This window comes from Columba livia, chromosome 18 (genome assembly GCF_036013475.1).
Source record: "Columba livia isolate bColLiv1 breed racing homer chromosome 18, bColLiv1.pat.W.v2, whole genome shotgun sequence".
NCBI classification, from domain to species: domain Eukaryota; kingdom Metazoa; phylum Chordata; class Aves; order Columbiformes; family Columbidae; genus Columba; species Columba livia.
Window position 1 is genome coordinate 8,431,154 of NC_088619.1, and position 6,953 is coordinate 8,438,106.

Sequence of the window (6,953 nt, forward strand, 5' to 3'; positions counted from 1 at the left end):
AGACCTCCTCTGAGGGTTTGGTATCCAAAACTTTGCTATAAACAGTAATTAACATTCACAAAATGGAACTATTTCCATTTATGCAAATATCGTTAAATCCTTAGAGCGTCAATTCTGTCTTCTTGGAATTTAAATCTAAATTAGGACAAAAATTCTTTTTAACTGAAGAGTTGTTGCCTTGATTTGGCTTTGCTGGCTGCTGGCAGTCCTGGCTGTCACACAGAGCATCCTCTGGCCACGCTCAGAGCGTGACCTGTGCCAGAGCTGGTCTCCACTTGGGCACATTAACAGCATTTCTGAGAGGTGAATTATTTCATTTGAGTTTGCCCTGTGTACCCTTTTACCACCAGCTGTGAGGCATCATATGGTCCACATTGCTTGAATCCTGACACTGGCCACCAGAAAGAGTAAATCCCATCTGGGCCACTGACACCATTATTTGAAATGCCCAAAGATGACTAAATGCAGATCTGGTAGAACCAGGGTGCTCCTCTCCTCGTATTTGTTCGCAGCACATATGAACACCGGCTAGAGGTGCAAGTGATGTCTGCAAAGCACTAACCATCGGATTCCACTGATCATTAGAATGACAAGCCAATCCTGTGTGCTGACAGCAGAATGCTTCTCTGCATATAATGGCTTTTTTTCATTCTTACTCTTTCTGATTTCACCTAATTCAATGTACATTTTTATTGTGATCTTCTATTGTTTGCAGCAGGAAGAGTCCACCTGCAGCCTCTATCGTCACAGGGTTCACTGAGATGCAGCGCTTTTCCATGGCAGTTTTGAAGATAACCGGTCCTTGATTGCCTGATGTGCCGGTGGCTGGCAGAGCGATTGTAAGTAACGTTTAAGAGACTCACGTGGTTTAATCGTTATAATTTTCCTGTGCCTCTAGGGCCTGCATGTTGGACTCATTGCGTTATCTAACCAATTGCTAGGATTGTGTTTTAATGATCGACGCAGCGGGCTGCCTTTGAGCAGGGAGGTACAAAGGAACCGGAGCATCGTCAGAGGCGAGCATTTCCAACACGCTCTGTAATGGCCTGATTTTCCTCCGATTGAAGTCGATGGTAAATATTCTGCTGACTTCGAAGGGGAGCAGGGTGAGGTTACAGCCAAACACTCTTGGAAATTCCACCCAGCGCTTGATTTTTCTTGACCTGAAGGCCAGTTCAGTCGGCTCTTCTCCCACAAAGGAGCTTTCAGGAGCCCTGTAAAAGCTGCCGCAGTGATTTTAGCCCTGGGTTCACATGGCAGCAGCATGTGAATCGCGGCAAATCTAGAGGACGATGCAGCCCTCCCGAGCTCTGATTTCTCTTAGCAGATGGGCGGCTGGCATGGCTCTTGCTCCCTCCTCGCTGGCTGTGGGGAAGTTTAGGGCAATGGGATTGCTAATAAGGTACTTTAGTTCAGTGGGGTGAACAGGGGGGCTTGGGGGACCCTCACTAAACCTTTGGCTTTGCTGTGCATCAGCCATGAGAACAAGGTGGCCTGTGTGCCTGGAAAATCTTTACATCATCCCTGCAACCCATGGCACGAGCTGTCGCTTTATCTCTTCCCATCGCAGAGATAATGGTCTTGAATTCACTTTTGTGTTTCTTCTTCATAATTTTACATGATTTTCTTCTGCGTTTCTGTAACGCAGTAGTTATAAAGCTCTATGAAGAGTGGAAAAAACAGACATTTCCATACATTTCCAAACATTTCCTGATTACCTTTTAAAATCAATTAGATTTGTCGATAGGGAGTTGTTACCTACACAGGACTCATTCCTACCTCTGCCACTGACCTTTTCTGTGAGCCCAGACCACTTACTCCCTCTGTGCCACGACTTCCACCTCTCTGAAGGGACTATAAAGCTCACAAGTGTCTCAAGTGACATCAGTTTGTCTTTTAGATCCCTGCTCCTTGCTATCGCTGCAGAAGTGATGTGTGAGTGTCAGGTGTGATTTGTTGCAACCCCAAAACTGTCTGAAAAAAAAAAGACACACACAAAAATTGTATCTACAGCCATTTGTTTGTCTTAAGCTGCAGCTTAAGCACAACCCTTTCTAGCTCTCACACACACACATATATAATTATTTTTAACTTTGCCATGGCTAGAAGCCTAATACTGTTACTGTTGCAGAACATATACTTGGTTTGTACTTTCTCAGCTCCTTCCTAATTTCTTTGAGGAATCTGGCGTACCAATGGCCGTGGAAAACCAGGTTAGTGCACAGTAGAGGCTTTCATGGCCACTAATCTTGATGACAAAATTATTTGAACAAACACTTCTTGTGTCACCAATATATATTATGTAAAACCTTGTGACTTTGATTATGTGTCTATAATACAGATTAGTCTGTTTGGGTGTTTGGTGCTGACCTCCAATAAGCTCCTAAAGCATTAGCAAGAATTTGCAAGTGACAGGCAGGCAGAGGTGCTGTTCTGCCTAATCCCGTTCTCGAAACTCTGACTAGATGTGACTGAACACTTTCTGTTGCTTTCCTTAAGGCACTGGGTTATTTCTTTCTCTGCCCCCTCCCAGCCACCTTTGTCCTTCTCTCCGCTGCTTTGATGTATCACAAATGTTGGAAGATCTCACTAACCTTATGGATTAGAGCCAGGAAGACAGTGAGAACAAATTTAGAATAGGAGGCAGAGAATGTACCAGCTGGGAGGTGATGCTGTCAATCTCCATGGAGACCTCTTTAGTTACAGCTTTGCTAATTACTCTGTTGAATTGTATAGCGTCTGGTTCGAAGCCCATCCAAGTCAATGGGGAGTTTCTAGTTGACTGTTCACGTCTCAGGACCATGAGGAGTGCACAGGGCAGAGCCCCGAAGTGTAACCGGTTGTGATTTGCATTTGTCGCTTTCTCCCTGATGGCGAACACACAACCTAAGGAGAATCCAGACACCTCGATCTGGTGTCCTGCATGGGGCCAGCTCCTTCTAAAAGAAAACGTGCTGCAGAAGCAAATGTACACGTTGTCTTAACAAAACCATTTTTTTCTTAGGAATGCAGGTTAAACATTTCTATCATCTTGTTAACAGGAATCAGTTCCTGCAGGAGATGAACTGGGACAAGCTCCACAGGAACCTTTTGGCTCTGAACACCTTGATATGACACAGCCACCACATCCATTTGCCCCATGTCCCCAGGATGAGCCAGTTTCATGGCTTGGGAGAGCAAAGTGAGGGACCACAGACACAGAATGCAGCCAGATGTCTGGAGAAAAAGCAAAGGCAGCCACACGTCTGCCCAGTGTTCTGGGTTAGGACACCCCCTTAGCTCAGAGGAGATGGGGCTCACACCTGGGGACCCTCCCCACAACCGCAACACAAGAAACAACAACCCGCAGGGGGAGAAGTTTGGATCCACGGCACTGCAGCTCAGGCTTGTCATTACTTGAAGCCAAACTGGCTTTAGACACTAATCCATGGAACAATTTCCAGTTGTTATCAAAATCTATTGGACTTCTTAACCACGAGTCCCTGAGCTGATGTACCACCCCCCTCAGGTTCCAGCTCTCTGACTTGTTTGTTCAGAAATGATTTATTTGTCCTACAAATAGGTACAACGTTTAATTAACCAATAATTTTAAAAAATCAGCTGCATGCCATGCCTGATTTCCAAAGGGATTTGGCTGCCTGGGCAGATCCTTCCCCTGCAGATAACCATTCCCCCATATATCAGTGCCATTTTCCACCACTCGCCCCCATCAAATTTCTCTCCATGCTGCAGGCGTGTGCATGTGTGCGTGCTCACACCACCTGAAAAACCTCTTTCTTAGGCACTCGGCTTCCCCTCGAGCCCCGGCAGGATGCCCGGCTGGAAAATCCATGGAATGGCTGGTTGCACCATGGTCCAGGGATGCTCCTGATGGCAAAGACCTGTCCTGAATCCCAGCCCCTCGGTACAACTACCAGCATTGCTGCTCGGTGATCTGGTGAGAAAAGCCGTGATTTAAGGTCAAGAGAAAGGTGGTCAGTGAGTTCCCTGCATCTTTGCAATTCATTGGAAAGATTTACTTCCCTCATCAAGAACAGCGAAGCTAAAGGAAGGGCCCTGGCCACGCTGCCTCAGGTGCTCATCTTCCTGACACCAGACAGCTGGAAATTATCGGGTTCGGAGCTCGTTACCTTTGGCTCCTTTGACAGTCAGTAGAACACAACAGGCACCTCCAGAGGATGATTTCTCTGCACTATTCTTAGACACTTGCCCCGGGATGAGATGAATCAGTCCCTGTGCTGCATGTTTCTTCCCATGGGCACGAGCATTGGGTGACTCAGGCTTAGACTTGATAATGTGGAGCTTCACATTTAACCTAATTCACCTAAAAAGTCTCGCATGGAGGCTTCCGCGGGGCCAGCACAAAAACCAGTATAATAGAAACTGCTTCTCCCAAGTGACTTTGACTTCTCCCGGTGAGACCATCTCCTCTGCATTCAAACACTCAGTGCAAGGCCCAAAGGAAGCAGCATGAATTACTTTATATCTAGGTGAATATTTGGCTTGACCTTTAATCGACCCCATCTTTATTCTCCACCAGTCCTGCCATTTCCCTGAACCTTAATGCCATAATGGCTTTAAATCTCTCTCTCTGTGCATGCACATTATGGTCTCTGACTATCCCTAAATTTTATTTCTAATGCCCTTACACAAGTGCAGAGTTAGTTGAAATTGCCAGAAACATTATTTTGGTGGATTGGGTGGGGACTAGGTGTTTCAAATATGACTGTACAGTCGTATCACGGTGTAACTTGGAATTAAGCCTTTAAAAAGATGTTTAATAATAATTTGGAATGACTGAGAACTTGGTTAAAGGAGTTGAGGAATGAAAACTGAAATGCAAAGGGAGTCAAAAACTTCATAAGCCTTAAAAAGAGAGAAAAAGAAAAAAGAGAAGCAAAGACCAAACAGATGGCCCATGATTTCTCCAAAAAAGGAGAAAAGAACCAATCCAGAGGTTCAGCCGCAGTCGGAAGTTTGCAAAAAGACAGATATTAACACCAAACCAATAAAATCTGGAACACTCGCTCTAAGGACAAAGAATGGCCCAGCTGTCCCTTGTGGTTACTCCAGGCAGCAGCGGGTGTCCCGGCATGTCTCAGGGCACTGGCAGGGAAGAAGAAAGGAAAAATAACATGTTCTTGGCTTTGCTCGGTTTTGGTGCTGATAAGTGGGGAGGAGGTGATGCCTGCAAGGGGCCTGGGGCTCCAGGCCTGAGCAGGAAGGGTCATGGAGGCAGTGGGGAGTTTTGGGTCAAGGGACCATGCCACTAATCCTCTTCTGCACAGTCTTTCTTGCAGGAGGCAATCTCATGACTCCGGGGAGAAGTACATTGTGTAACCAAGCAATGGTGAACCCGAGTTGCATTTAACGGGGCTTGGCACAGGAGTAGGAGACTCATCCCGGGAGAGCGTGAGAGAGACCGTCTCAGTGCATCGCCTGCCGGTTTCGAGTCCTCAAAAGCCCCGGTGTGGCCTTGGGAGAGGAGCTCAAGTAGAGAAAGAAAAATAAAGAAGGCAAAAAAGCCCCATAACCCTAAAGAAATGAGCTCACTGCGCGGGGCTGCCCTGCGCCTGTTGTTGGAACGTTGCATAATGTCCCTTTGCACTGTGCAGAGCTTTGAAATCGGCAGGGCCAAAGCTGTATGGAGGCACTATGGACGTGTCGAGACACATTTAAAGGCGTTCTGCAATTATAGCAAGAAGTGCAAAGCTGCGCTTGGGGCTCCTCTTGCTGTTCCGCCGTGACATCTAGTGGCATAGGGCAGTTTTACTGACGAACGAGCTTGTCCCCAGCGGTGTGAGAGGGGTCGTGTACTACTCTGGGAAAGGCTATTTTGCCACTTTATCCTACTGGATTTTTCCAGATTTACTAAGTTGGGATGGCGTAAAGCTTTCACAGCATGCAAGGGAGCATTCTGCTTCCTACAGCATGTCACCGTGTCTCCACATTTGTGTGCCTTGTCTTTGTGTTTTACACCTTTGTGCCACAGATGCTGAAAATAGAAAAAGGAGTCACGGGCTAAAAAGCGATCCTTTAAGACAGCTTTTACTGCAAAACGAAGTGAATTAAAATAAAAAGATCAAGGTGACAGTAGCCAAAGGTTGGGCTTTGAGGTCCCTGAGGGCTGAATTTGCAGTTGTCACTAATGGCGATAGGGGAGGGTAACGCTTGTTTGTGAACTATTCGCTAAATCAAACTCTTGCTCCTATAGTTGGTGGCTTTTCAATACGAGCTGGGCAACATTTCTGCTGGGCCCGTTGCAGTTTCTTGCGTCAGATCAACGGCAAGTGACCTGGTGTTGAAAAAACGCTGTGTAACCTTTGTCCCGTTAGTAAAAAATGTCACTGCTGTTTGCGTGTCCGCCCTGTATCTGTGGAGAGGGGTTGCAGAGATGCCGGACGCTCACTTAGAGGAACAGAAAGATCCAGCCTGTGAGTCTCAGCCCGGCTGAAAGGAAGATGATTGTTCCTCTTCTGTGTTTTGAAGCTGCTTCTATATTGCTATTTAGGAACTGTTTGGATGGTAAATGCTGCAGGCATAGTCTTCACATAATTGCCAGGGACAGGGCAGTGCAAAGTGGCTGCAACCCAAGTCCTAAATTAACGGTAGGTTAAAAATGATGTTGGTAATAGGAAAAATAAGCAATGAAGAGACTCAATGAAAAACCCAGCTTAGTGCAAATTACTCATTGGTGGCAAATGCTAAAATAGAACACCTGGAGTTACCAAGAGCTCCCCAACATGTGCTGAGGTGATCTAATTAAGAGCAGGAGCAAAACACCAGAGGGGCAAGGAGGAGCTTGGGGATGGCCCTGTGGGTTTTGCTCTGTCCAGTGGTTTTGATCCCATCCTGCAGCTCCAAGGCAGCAGCCAGGGTGTGGTGGTTCTGCCGGTTAAAAGCACCCCGAAGAGGCCAAAGCCGGGCTGATGTGCCTTTGCCAGGCAGTGCAT